Source organism: Dipodomys ordii, unplaced genomic scaffold (assembly GCF_000151885.1).
Source record: "Dipodomys ordii isolate 6190 unplaced genomic scaffold, Dord_2.0 Scaffold248, whole genome shotgun sequence".
Taxonomy (NCBI): domain Eukaryota; kingdom Metazoa; phylum Chordata; class Mammalia; order Rodentia; family Heteromyidae; genus Dipodomys; species Dipodomys ordii.
Window position 1 is genome coordinate 327,625 of NW_012267464.1, and position 15,054 is coordinate 342,678.

The 15,054-nt window shown below is 42.9% G+C and overlaps 1 pseudogene; it reads right to left on the bottom strand.

Annotated features, from left to right (window-relative positions):
* Positions 1-2,331: 2,331 nt before the first annotated feature.
* On the bottom strand, positions 2,332-7,540 carry LOC106000863 (annotated as a pseudogene).
* Between the last annotated feature and the right edge of the window lie 7,514 nt (positions 7,541-15,054).

The following is a 15,054-nucleotide window of genomic DNA, read 5'->3' on the forward strand; positions in this document are numbered from 1 at the left end:
CACCTGAGAAGTCATCAAAATTACTTCTGTTTTCTTAAACCTTTCATGAAAATGATGTTTAGGAAGATTACTTAGCAGTGTATATATGTTTACTCAAAAGTCTCCATGTTCTGCATTCTTACATATCTTTCTCTAGAAAAGACTCTGGAAAAACTAGACTACCTTTCATCAGATCCCTCATAATGTGTGTGTGTGTGTGTGTGTGTGTGCGCGCGTGTGTGTGTGTGTATGTGAATGTGTATCTGCACATGATGTATTTTTCTCTATTTATACATACATATATGTGCAGTAATAAATAAACATTTGTGCATGTTTTTTAAATATATATTCCATAGAGAAACATACCCATATATGTATGAATATGCCGCCCATTAACTGGGCAACACTGTGAGCCACCTGCTCCCCGCTATTCATTTAAAATCCTAGCTACTCAGGAACTGAGATCTGAGGCTCTCAGTTCAAAACCAACTTGGGCAGGAAAGTCCATGAGACTCTATCTCCAGCTATAATCACTGGAATACCAGAAGAGAAACTGATTCAAAGTGGTAGAGACCTAGCCTTGAACAAAATAACTCAGGGGCAGTGGTCAGGCCCTGAGTTCAAGCCCTAAGACCAACAAAAATGCATGAGTAGCTGATGAATATAAGTGCTTGGGGTTGTATGCCAAAAAGGTTTAGGGTGGCTGGGTGCCACATCTATAATTTTAGCTACTAAGGGAGCTGAAATCTGAGGATCATGATTCAAAGCCAGCCATGGCAGAAAAGTCTGTGTGATTCTTACCTCCAATAAACCACCACAAAACTGGAGGTGGCACCATGGCTCAAGTGTAGAGCACTAGCTTTGAACTGAAGAGCTGAGGGACAACACCCAGACCCAGAGTTCAATCCTAAAGAAAGACCAAAAAAAAAGTTTTGGGGTGGTTAACTGTACTCTATTTTTGTTAAAAAAAAACAGTTGATTAGCTATGGATCTTTATAAAAAAAAATCGGGCAGGAATGAGAAAAACATCTACAAGATATATTAACAAATACAATACATTTTAGTTTATTTATTGAAATATCCAAGAAACACAGCACTAATATTACCCATATTTCAGTATTATATAATATAATATAATGTATGGTAATATATAAATAGAGCAACAAAAAGGAGACATTTCATCCACTGCCACTGAACCTGGTTGGGGTCCCACATTGCAAACTTGTTGCAAAATAAATCAGGAGCTTAGGAGCATTCCCTGGTTTCTGCTGGTACCAATATAAATAATTGCCAATGCCCTGACTGGCCCTGCAAGTGATGCAGACATGGATGGCAACTGGGTCAACTGAACATCACATTTGGCACCTGACAATGGAAACATAAAAACCATTAGCCATTTAGTAAAGTACGCTTTCCAAGAAGAGCCAACTAATCCTTACATTGTCCATCCTTACCTGGGAGCCAGAGCATCAGAAGCCCCAGGAGTAGAGCAGAGTTCCTCATGTTCATGCTGTGTGCTGACTGGAACATTCTACTGAACAGTGAGTGTGTAAGCAGCTTATCAAGTCCTTGGGCCATGCTCTGGGGAAGATGCAAATCAGCAGGGGCGGGCCAACTGCAGGGTGTCAGATCTCAGTGATCAAATAGAGACTTAAGGACACCATGTGGCAAATTTGCCTCTATACAGGTTCCTCCCTGATTATGGGGAAAAAAGACTGATTATTTTTCATATAAATATAAATAAATGATATAACATTAAAACTGGGAGAAGTAAACCAAAAACCAGTCCGTTACTTCACATGCACTGAGTAGCTTTTACTTAAGTTGCAAACTCTACAGCTAGCCTCATGACAGATGACTCTGATGTTTGTTCCCTTGTCAAAAGTTTAATTTTTACTAGCCCATGTGTGGGCAGCTCAAGGCTCCCCCTGGTGGCACAGCTGCTGTTGCTTGATGACTTACCCATTCTCTCTGGAGTACCATGGGTAGTTCAAATAGCAGCATTCTCTTAGGGCAGAAGAAGCTGCAGAGGGACCTTCTGGCCAGACATAGCCACCTGTGATCCTGGGGCTGTGGGCTTAACTGAAACTTCACATTATTGCTTTGTTGCACGCTGGACACTGCCAGGTACCTGCTTCTTGACCTCAGTTTAAATAAGTGGCTTCAAGACTGGAAAGGATGGCTTTTTTCAGTTTATTGCATGAAGGAGTTATACTAGTCCAAGTTAAAAGTGGACCCCAAATGGTTACCTTATGCAAGCTGTGAGGTTTGTAAACTTGTGACAAGGGAAAGAAGGGAAATTCTACTCATTGCAATGAAATCCTCACTTAAGCTTTAGTGAGCCATAAGCACTTAAAACACATGAACCTTCAACTGATCGTCCTTAGCCTGTCCAAGCTCCACCAGGAACTGGCATATGTTCTTGCACTGGTCATCCTGTAGCTGAATTACTTCTCCATATTCTGGATGCTTAATTACAGTACCATTGCAGGCAAATTTCTTCTTAAACACCTTCACTAGTTTCTTTTTATCATAATCTCAGTGATCCCTTGGATAGTAGTAATGGTCTTCCTGCCACTTCTCTATTGAATTCTCTATTTTCTTTTTTTAAATAAGTTTTTATTGTAAAAATACTGTACAGAGGGGTTACAATTACATGATCAAGGTAATGAGTCCATTTCTTATCAAGCATTGTTGCATCCTCCTCTTTTTTCCCCCTCCCATCCCTTCCCTCTCACCTCCTCAACTACACTCCTCCCCCCAATAGCATCTTGTACATCTCACTGTGCAATGTGTCCACCTGTATCCCTACTTAAACAATTTGGTTTTCTTTCCCCTTCTGCTTCCCAAATTATACCAACACGACATATAGTGCAAACAGAGGTTATACCATGGAAGAGGGACATACAAAGTGAAAACAAAAAAAAAAACATATGGTACTTTATAAATACGTTAGAAACAATAACAAGCAAGCAAGAAAAAAAACACTTAGATATAATCCGTGGAGCGAGCAGGAAGCAGGTCATCACCCTTATTGCATCAGCAAAGGGATCGAAAGGGTGGAGGTTCTGAATAGCAAAGGATAAGATTCCTTTTCCTAAATTATAATAAGTGAAGTAATCCAGCCCCAAAGAAACATAGGTCCCATGGTTTCCCTTATTTGCAATATTTAGTGTATGTCTGAGTCAAGCAGAAAAGGTCAGATAAGGTGATGTTAGGGAAATGAACCCTAAGATGTGTATTCAAATGTTTTTTTTTTTTGTTTTATGTGATTGTTTCCAACACATTTATAAGATTATTTCTTTGTTGCTTTGTATGTCCCTCCCCCATAGTATAACCCCTGCTTTCACTGTATTTGAGGTCAGTATAAGTTGTGGAGGGGAAGGGAAAAAACAAACAATTTAAATAGGGATACATGTGGACCCATTGCAACAATGAGATGTACAAGTCGTTATGTCGAAAAACGAACTATACAACTTTGGCCCGGAAGTTCAGGGGGTGGGGGAGAAAAATGGGAAGGAATAGGAAGGGGAAACAAAGGAGGAGGCAACAATGCTTGATAAGAAATGTACTCATTACCTTACCCATGTAATTGTAACCCCTCTATATGGTATTTTCACAATAAAAATAATAATAATAAAGAAAAGAAAAGATTAATTACGTGAGCATAAAAAAATTCTAATGAGCCAGTTTGGAAAGAACTTTCCACCCAAAGGCACAGTGGGGCATTTGAAAGAAAAGTATAAGTGAAGGTCAAAGGAAACATGAAGCTCAATAAACTTTAAAGACAGATGATCTCACTGGTAATCAGGAAATTCAAACCCCAGAGGACTTGAAGACATACATAATCTGCCAGGACTCAGGGCTGGCAAGTCTGTGAAGTGATGGATATTTTCCTAGAGTTCTAGTGAGAACTGAAAATTGGCTTGAGGACCTTGGAAGAAACCAGGGCTGCCGGGTAAAGTGGGAGGTGTGCCTTTTGTACTTGGGCTGCCAGACAACACCTCCTCTCCTGGCTATACATGCCTGAAACACCTTGCTCATCATCTCTAGAAGAGGGAAACAATAACCATCATCCAGAAACAGAAGATACTCGAAACATCTCAGGGTCTATCCCAGGAGAAATAAACTGTCCTGCATTCACAGAAACTGAATGCTCTAAATAACAAAAATGAACTACAGCCATATGCAATAATACATGTGAATCTAAGAAGCATAATGTTGATGTTCAATAAACCACTGAAAAATCTAGGAAGTATAATCCCATTTTTATAAACTTACAAGATGCATTATTTGTATTTATGTCACCCTAAAGAAAAAACAAAGAAGATGCTAATACTATTATTCTGAACAAGCTTTCTTAAAGGGAGAAATCCAGACTTCAATGTTACTGAGAATGTTATTTCTTAGGCCAGGTAGTCAGTAAGTGATATTCATTTTATTATTTGTCAGTAAATAATACATCTATATCCAACATTCTCATTTGTCTATAGAGTATAATCAATAAATATTTAAATACCTTTCTAATTTATTATGAAAGGATGTTTTGGCTATTATTTACTGGTAAAGATGACCTATATTAAACACTAAACTTATATGTGACAACAAAGAATAAGGGTTCTGATAAATACAGAAGTCCCTGAGACTTTTTGGTACATATTTAAATTAGCTTTGTGTTATGGAGCTGAAATGTGTGCCAGAGAGTGAATGTTTTCTCTGCTGACTGCAGGAAGATGTTCTTTTTCTGTCTGGATTGAGATTGGCACCCTTTGGATGGGAAAACCCTTTGGGATGGAAGGACAGCAGTCCTTCTCCATTCCCTTAAGTGGTGTGTTCCCACGGGCTGCTTGAAATCCTCTTATTTACCTTCTGGGTGCAATCAACTTGTCCTTGTTGGTAAGCAGGTTTGAAGAATTTTTGTGTATGTAAGAGGATGGGTTCATAGTTATTGGAAGAAAAGTTGAGATAGAGCATGTTAGGATTTTGTCCTTCAGACATCCTTTAGATTCTGTGAAGAAACCAATAAACACTGAAACATTAATCTAAGGAATACACCAGGTTAGGATGACTAGTAAGACCAATGTTCAAACTCTGAGGACAGAGAGACCTCTAGATCTTAAATTGTTGATAATGTTGACTACATTCTTCAGCAAACATAAGAACTCTTACAGAAAGCCAAGTATGGTGGCCCATATATGTAACCTCAAGAAATACTCCCAGGAGGAGGCAACAATGCTTCATAAGAAATGTACTCATTACCTTGCCCATGTAATTGTAACCCCCCTGTATGGTATTTTACAATTAAAAAAAAGAAACAAAATGAGGAATTGCCCTGCCCCAAACAAAGAAAATACTCCAGAAAAGAGACTAGAAAAGAGAGAAAGAAAGACAATGAAATAGAAGAAGTGGTTAATTTGGAATATGATTTCTCTTGTTAGTAAGGATTTTGAACAAATAAACTATGGGGAATGATTATTTTTGAAGAAACGTTCTAACAATAGAAATGTGGAGGATGGAAAATGAGTAATTTCAGAGCAAGAGAGTTAAAAATAATATCCTAAAGCCTTCCTGCTATATGTTGTTTGATAACATATTTCAATCTTGGGATATAGATAGATAGATATACACATATATATCTGCATTTAGAGTGATATATATGTATACTCACACATATACATAGGTAAACATATAAATGTACCTAAGGATAAATGAATAAATTATATATATATATATGTATATATATATATGGACAAGACAAATGGCCACTGGCTTCAGTTGGGTTGGTGCAGAAGTGATCAGCAGTTCCCTAAACAATTATCAAATCTGAGAAATGAAAACTCACCTCAGTTGATGAAAGAAGTTGACTAACTCTCTCCCATCTACCCAACCTGCTTCCTACTAACAAGAAGGAAGAAGCTAAGATCAGAACACACCCTAACAGCAGGGAGGGTTAGGAGATCAGTGTTGAAGGTCCACACCTGTGGGACCAGTTTACAGGAGGCCAACTCACCGGGTTCCAAAGCTCAAGTTTAACCTGGTCTTCCCAGTGGGACCCTGTCACTGAAACCCAGCAAGCAAATAAAATAGTTCCCACCAAGCCAGAAGTCTCACAACCCTACAAAGAACCAGGAAAGAGGAAGGAAAGCCTGGGAAAAGACATTCAACTGTACACACACAAACACACACATATACATGCAATATATGTACATTTGAATAGGTTTCTGCATACATGTTTGTACATATATGTATATGTATGTATGCATATATATATATATACACAAGGGAAAATATACTTATATATACATGTATCTCTAGAAGACCAATAGTCACTGGCTTCAGTTAGATTATTTCAAGCGTGAACAGCAATTCCCTAATTATCCAACCTGGGAACTGCCAACACACATCATGTGATGGAGGAGATCAAGGCACTCTCTCCCATCTACCCAACCAGCTTCCTACCATAACAGAAGTAACAAGCTCAGATCAAAACACACCCTAACCACAGGAGGTAGGAGCTCAGTGTTGATGGTGCACACCTGTGCTCAGCCTACAGGCAGCAAAATCACCAGGTCCCAAAGCACCAGTCCAACTTGGTCTTCCCAGTGTGACCTTGTCTCTGAAACAAAGCAAGCAAACAAAACAGTTCCTTAGCAAGCCAGCAGCCCACAACTTCAAAAGGAACAAAAAAAGAGGAAGGAAAGACTGGGAAAAGACACTGGCCAGTACAGATTTGCATATATATGTATAAAATATAAATAATTATATATAACTATATATGTTTGTGTATATATATGTATGTATATATGTTTGCACATATACATAGGTTAAAATACACACATACACACATATGTACATATTTATTCATTCATTTATATATTTATTAAACTTGACCAGGCAAATGGCCACTGCCTTTAGTTGGATTGGTGCAGGCGGGATCAGAGATTCCCTCAGCAAGTGTCCAAACCCGGAAGTGCCAATGCACATCAGGTGATGAAGGACACTGAGGTCAAATCGGCTACAATAGCCCTGGAGTTGGTGGAGCAACTACAAAAGTATGTCTAGGGTTATCGGTTATCTTTAAAGATGGAAAATACAGGGCCAGATACAGAGGATCCGGTAAACAGGATGGAGACAAAGGGAGTGTTAGTGGAGGGTGCCAGTTGCACCATCCCCTGGTCCCCCAGGTCAGAGGAATAGTGGGGGATCTCTTGATACAGGAGTTCGGGACAAGAAGGGCAGAGCTGACACTTGGCCTTGGGAGTTGTAGGGAGGGGACTTGTGGAAGGTCAGGCAAGGTGCATCATGGGAGACCCCCTGCTAGGATGTAAGGGTGTGACAGGCGTGAGACAGGGAGGGGCTTACAGGAGGAACTGTGGGAAGAGGTGGGGCAGTAAGAGTTTATATAAGGCAGGCAGCTGGTGGGCAGGGTCACTCTGGACTCGGCTGCAGAGAGGACCAGGAGGAAGCCTACGTGCCTCGCAGCGATCGACCGGAAGAAGAGTGCCCAGAGCAAGGTGAGTGACCCACGGTACTCAGGAAGCCAGGTGAGTGGACTGGGCATCTCTGTAGACATAGACAGGGTTGGCAGAAGGATGGAGGCAGCCCAGTGGGAATGCAGAGCGGTGAGGCAGATTCAGGAGCGCCTGGCCTCCAGCACAGATGCCGACGAGCTATACAAATCCTTGAGGCTGCTCTCAGTCATGCCCATCACGGCAGAAATCGTTGCCACCACGGGTGTCAGAGAGACAGTGAAGGGTTTTAGGAAGTATCAGCAGGTAGGCATTTTGGCCAAGGAGCTGGCCAAGCGCTGGAAGACGTTTCCGGTGCTGAAGCACAAATCAGAGGCTCTGAGCCAGGTTCCTGAGCAGGATGGCAGTCAAGAGCCCAGGAAGGATGATCTGGGAGAGGAGGAGTGGAGGGAGACAAGGGAGCAGGAGCTGGAGGATATGTTGAAGTCCTCAAATGTGGATGCGTTCTCTCAGAGAAGGGCGAGTGACCCGCAGGATCCAGGAACACAGGTGAGTGGGCCCAGCATCTCTGTAGACATGGTCGGGGGTAGCATCGGGATGCAGAATGCCGAGTCTGTGTGCGGTGTTGTGCGGCAGCTCCAGGAGCGCCTAGCCTCCAGCACAGACACGGACGAGCTTGTTAATTCCCTGAGGCTGCTCTCAGTCATTCCCATCACGGCAGAAATCCTTGCCACCACGGGTGTCAGAAGGGTAGTGAAGCGTTTTAGGAAGCACCCACAAGTGGCTGGTTTGGCCAAGGAACTGGACAAACACTGGAACACCTTGGCTGTTCTGAGCCACAAATCAGAGGCTCTGAGCCAGGTCCCTGACGAGAATGGAGGTCTAGAGCCCAGGAAGTATGATCTTGGGCAGGGGGAGGGGCAGAGGGAGGTGGAGGATGGTGAGAGGGAGCAGGAGGACCTGTTGAAGGCGTCAAATGTGGATCTGTCCTCTCAGAGCAGGGCGAGTGAACCCCTGGATGGAGGAGTCCAGGTGTGTGGTTCCCGCGTCTCTGTAGACATGGCCAGGGGTGGCATGGGGACGCAGACCGCCGAGTGGGTGTGGGGAGCCGTGCGGCTGCTCCAAGAGCACCTGGCCTCCAGCACACACTCGGAGGAGCTCCGCAAATCCTTGAGTCTGCTGTCGGTCTTGCCCATCACGGCAGAAATCCTTGGCGCCACGGGTGTCAGAGAGATGGTGAAGGGTTTTAGGAAGCACCCGCTGGTGGGCAGTATGGCAAAGGAGCTGGACACACGCTGGGAGACCTTGGCTCTCCTGGGCTGCAACCCAGCGCTTCTTTCGGCGATTCTACAGCAGGTCTCTGAACAGGATGGCGCTCAAGAGCCCAGGAAGGAGGCTCTTGGGCTGTCAGAGTCAGGGTGGGGCGAGAGGACAAGTTGAAAGAGTCAAGTGTGGTTTGGGGCTCCGGGGGGAAAGAAACAGCAGCCGGGAGGGGAGGCCCCAACTCTGGGCCAGAGCCCCCACGGGCCGGGGAGCTGTGTGAGTTCCAGGGACCTGGCAAGCGGTCTGCCAGCCCTTGTCCCAGGAGCAGGCAGGAGAAGCGTCCCCGAGTGGACCCAGAGTCCTCTGGGGACAGTAGCAGGTCTTATCGTTGGGCTGTGGACAGCCCTGGAGTCTCGCGGGACCCTGGGCCACTGGTATCTGGGACATGCCTGGCAACGCATGCCTTCCGGTCCAGCAGTCTCAGGATCCACCAGGGCTCCCACAAGAAGGTCTCCCTTGGGAACCCCAGGGACAGGCTGGGGCCAGACCAAAAGATGGGTGCCGATCCTCTGAAGAGGAGAAGAGAGGTTCAGGCCCCCTGCCCTCTAAGATCAAGCAGACCTCTGGCAAGCCAGAGACGCAGGCAGTGAAGCTCCGTGGGCGTAATCACCAGAGCAAATCCCAGCAAGAACATGAATTCCGCGCACCTCCACAATCTTTCGAGGATGCCCTCAACCAGACCCAGCTGCTGCCGAGGAGACAGAGGACCAAGGGTAGGATTCGTGCTGCTGCCTTGGCTCAAGGAGGCCTGAAAAGGAATGGCTCCAGCGGCCCCAGAAGACCCTCGGATTCCGTGCACAGCTCAATCCCGAGGGCAAGCGAGGTCCAGGCAAACCAGGTGGGACAGCTTGCGCCAACCTCAGCCGCCAATCGAGCCAGTCCTGTCAATTCCACAGAAAGAAGCCGGGGTGCCAATGGTGCAGCTCAGCACTGAAACCTCTAATTTCCCTGGGCTTCAGGCCTATTCGGGTGGGCAGCCTGACCTGAAAAGGATGTCCTCCTTCTCTTCATCTAGGCTGGGAACCTCTGTGCCCTGGGAAGTGGGAAAAGCAGAAAGGGAAGGGGAAGGAAGAGGAGTTGAGGAAGGGGTGAAGGGAGATGAAAGGGAAGGTGGAAGGGGAGCCGAAGGCAAAGGGGGACAGGGAGAGGGAGGGGAAGAGATGGCCATGCCTTTTGTCAGAAAGTCCCTGAAGATGCCACTGTACTCTGGACCAAAGCGCGACTCCCTCGCTCCCTGGTGCCCCCAGGATGTCCGGGGGCTCCCACAACACAGCACTCCAGCCACTCCCAGGCCGCCCTGCATTCTCCTAGCACCTATTTCCCAGACTTCTACCCCTTCTCCGCACCAACCTCAAGGGAACACTCACCCGAGGACAGTGGCGCACAGTGGTACAGACAGGCTGTGGCAAATCCGCTGTTGCAAAGCATTCAAGGATGAAAAACCAGCAGAGGGTGAGTCCTGGCGAGAGCTGTACCTGCGGCTTCGCCAAGACCAAGAGCAGCAAGTTCTAGCAGCGAGCGCCTGCACAAGCCAAGAAGAGCCAAGGCCAATGGGCACAAAGCTTTTAAATCAACCTCCAGGAAAGCCTCCTGGCCCTGGAAAATGCTCCCGGGCCAGGACTGTGTTGGAAGGATGCTCAAGGGCCATTCTCACTGCTTCTAAGGGACTGGAAAAATAAGGAGAGTCAGCAGATTCCTAAGAACAGAGTCTTCAATCTACTGGAGTCTGTTCTTATCTGAACATTGAGGAACACCTCATAAATGCATGAATGCAAAAGCTGTATGTCTATTGTTTATACGTAGTAAATTAGGTATTATTTGATTGATATGCTAATATTTAATTGTATAACTTATCATTTTAAATTCTGAAACTGAGAAGGAAATCTAGGTATAATGGACGGTCACTTGGCTGTCCTTCCCTCACTCTTAGCCTGGGCATGATGAAGCTTAGGACACAGTCTGTGCCCTTGAGCACAAGCAGTGACCTGCTCACTGCAGAGGACTCTGTTGACCTGCTGGGGACAGCACTGATCCTGCAGCCTTGTCTCATCTCCCACAATTGGACATGCTGTGTGCACATGTTCTCTTTAGTGCTGGAAGTCACAATATAGCTTAGGCTAATACTGAGCTGGTAAATCCCAGCACCACAGCCAAAGATGAGATTTATTTGAAAAGCACTAGTTTTTAATATTATCTATCCAATTTGTAGTGTTCAAATCCAGTGGGCAAATGATAGAGAAGAAAATGGAATCAGAATGAGTATTTGTTAAAGGATATGATGCATTATCATACCATCAGTCAAAGGAGCCATATGGCTGCCTGTGCAATTCCATGGCTTTTGCTGCATTATCCTAAAGGGTATCAGAAATGCTTGGTTCAGAGAGCACAACAGTGCCTTAGTATCCTGACTTCTCTACCTACTTGCTCTCACATTCACTCAGAAAACCTGTTGTGTTGCTCCTAAAAAAGGCTACACATGACAGTTCTGCTACACCAGGCAGGGTAGTTTTTGTTCAGGGCTGTATCAGTGTGGGAGGAGCATGTGTATGCTGAAAGCAGTAATAAACACCAACATCCTCAGACTCCACCCTGCTGATTTTCAATGTGAAATCTGTGCCTGACCCACTGCCACTGAATCTGTCTGGGACCCCAGAATATTGGTTGGAAACCAAATAGATTAGGGCTTGTGGAGACTGGTCTGGCTTCTGTAGGAACCAGTACAAATAGGTGTTTCCATCACTAAATAAGACTCTGACTTGACCTACAGAAGATGGAGACTGGCTCTCCCATGGTGACAGGCTGAGAGAGTGGAGTCTGAGTCAATATAGCATCTCCACTGAATCCTAAAATAATTAGAAAAGTGGACAGGGTTAATTACTAGCATCATAAGACATTTTCACAATTACATTATTGCAGGCTATATTTTTTTATTTTTGTTTCATCCAACAAAATGTTCATTAAATACATGATGATCACACACACACACACACACACACACACACATCAGAATTTGTAAAGCAGCATGAGATTTTGCTCCTTTTGGAATCTTCCTCACTCTCAAAGACACAAATGCCACATTTCCATTCAAGAGGGCAAATATGCATGAGTGGACATAACACACATGGGGAGCAGAGCTCAGCCCCTCCCCATCTCCTTCCTCAGCTCTAGTATGTTCTTACCTGATACCCAGAGCAAGAGCAGCCCCAGGAGCTGAGCCGGGTACCTCATTTTGAGAGTAAGGAATCCTGGTCAGTCCAGGCAACTTAGAGCTGAGCTTTTATGTTGGACTTGCAGGGAAGTTCCTCCCTAGGGAGCAATATGCAAATATCCTGGTGGGTGCAGTGGTGAGAGACAAACTGTCAGGTGAGATGGAAACAGACACCAGGAGGGTGGGGCCTCTCCTGTGAGCAAATGACATTAACTGGGACCAAGTAAAGCAAGAGAAATCTAATGTGTGTTCCCTAGAAAGGGAATGCCTTCATGATTCCCCCTGCTCTTGTATGCTGCCTAATTCTTCAACCCTTTCTGGTATGTTTTACAGTTTTCTTGATAAGGATGCATTTCCATAAATATTGAGTCATTCTTATTTATTTTCTAGATATTTGTTTTAAAGTTTAGGTCTGGTCATTTTATTTTGCTTAGTATAAACTACATGTAATGTAGAGAGCAAAAATAAGAAATGTACAATGTTTAGAAAAGTTATACAATTCAGACAAACCCTGGAATTCAGTATCAAGTTACTCAAAGGCCCTCTTCCAGTCCATAACAGACAGTCCCAACATGTGGCATTATAGTTTGTTTGTTTCCTAGACTTGACCATCACATAAGTGGAAGAGAGATCTTTTATTTGGTTTCAGCTTCTTGTTTCTGAAATCCTTTTGAGGTCTTTTTCCCTCATAGGTTCAGCGCCCTTCCTATAACTTCCTTTGGTTCTAAAAGGCTTCTTGTTCTGCCAGAGTATGTCTGCACATACCAATTTCCCTTCATTTGCAGTTAGAAAAACAGTGTTAATTTTTTGCCTTCAATTTTAAGGTATAGGGTTATGAATACAGTATTCTTGGTTGACTTTTCTTTTCTATTGATTGTCACATATGCCATTCTACTATACTCTAACCTCAAATGTTAATGATAAAATTAATCCAGGACTTTATTGAATTTTCCTGTGCAAATAAGCATAATGTTCTTCAAGATTTTCTTTTCCTGTGTCACAGCTTTTTATATGTGTTTACCTGGTTGTGATTCAGTAGAACTCTATAATGTAAAAATACATCTCATTTTAAGAGTTATATTTCAAATATTTTTGGCTTATTTTTATCTTTTGCTTTATAGGTTTTCATAAAGAATCTTACCACAGTAATCACTAAATTAACCCATAATTCTCTGAGGAATTATATGTTCATTTTTTCATTGATTTTTTACTAAAAAACTTATATTGTTATATATTCACTGATTCTTCTGCCATAATCAAGTGATAACATATCTATTTAGTGCATTGTTCCATTGGGTTCTAGAATTCCCAAACCTGATTTTTACACCAATGTAAATTTTTGCCTTACTTCTCCTCTACCTGTCCTTTCCCTCCTCTGTATTCTTCCTAGGCAGTTTGTATTACTGGCCAAATTTATATGTTTAAAAATTCATGCATTTGTTTCCCCTTTCTCTCTCACATGCCCAGGATGGGGAAAACAAGTTTAACATAGTTTCAACCCAAACAGTCACCTCTCATCTCTCCAACCCAGGAAGTTATTAAATCTCTGTCCAAGAAACACAGAACTAAGGAGATGAGACAACAGTAAACCAAGAGAGAAGAACCAATTGTGCTACCATTTAGTCTTGGGATGGACATCTTTCATGTAGCCTGGAGTAGACCCTTTGAACAGCCTCTTAAAACTGGGACCTTTTCTCTGATGAGTAGGATAATAGACCTTTGATTTCAAATCTTCACTATTCTTCTCATTTGACATGTGGCAAATAATAAGCCTTATTTTCTTCTTCCTCAACACACTGCTGTCATTTTTTTTATGAATTAGCTTTGTGAACTCAGGGGACCAAACTTTGGAAACACAACAACATAGAAACTCTTTTGAGAGAAAGAAATAACTTAACGAAAAGATGAGTGATAGTGTAAACCACCAAAATCATTTTGATACATAAGCAAACATTCCAAACACATGAGCAATCCTTGGGAAAATGTGTCCTTTCTTGTGGTCAAGTGGGAAGAAGCAACCTGAAAACTTCCTTCCTCCTTGTAACAGCATTGGAGGGACACAATATAGATTAGAGGGATATAAATTGTCAATCATGTTCTATCGATGTCATTCTTTATCTAGGTATAACATTCTTGAATATTTTTATTCTGAATAATCTAGGACTATAGCTAAATGAGTTAGTGAGATGTAGTCTTCAGTGAGATGTTAGTGACTCTGAACTGGAACTCCACCACCATTTCTGTCATTTGAAGGCCTGGAAATCCTCGGTGCCAATGCTTCCTAGGTTGCACTGGAGAGACTTCAATGTCACTGGACTTGAGGCTCCAGAGATTCAGTTAGTCTTTATTGTGTTATACTTTCTGTTTATTCTTTGTTTATGAGGCATGATAAAAGCAAACATCCTAAATTTTGAAAGGTGGAAGAAGGAAAAGGGAAAGATAAGGAAAGTTAATCACTTAAAAGTTAAAGGCCCAAAGAATGAAAGTTTGACAAAAGCTTTCTGAAAGTTAATTGAAATACTAAAATCTGAGTAGCCACCCACACATAAATTAGAAATCTTTAGTAACAATGAATTTATAGACTGCTAACCCCAATCATTCCCTAAACACCAAATATATTGTTTACAAAGAGCCACACTTGACCTCTGTATGTACAATCTAACTTCTCTCATTTCTAGCTAATATAGAATTATTGCAAGAGTGAAGGTTGGCAAAAATGCTCATGTTGTTTAGATCCAGAGAAAAATGGTCCTACTTCTATTCAGTATTGTCACTAATGGATATAGGAACTTATCCTAGGACATGATGTTTTTCTTTTTTTATGTGTCATGACTCAATAAACCATTTGATTTCACAGAAACTAAAGTCCAAGCGCTTTAGAACTTTATCAGGCAGTATCTCTTTTTCTGGCTAATGTCTTCCCTGGTCATTGTTGGGATGTATTGGGCAGAAAGAAATGATGGTCAAAGAGGAAAGCTTTTCTTCAAATTCTCAGTTCCAGTTGGATCTCATCTTCTTCAATTGTTAATCTCCAGGGATCTGGGAAACACCTGCTTGATTGTCTGTTATCTTCCC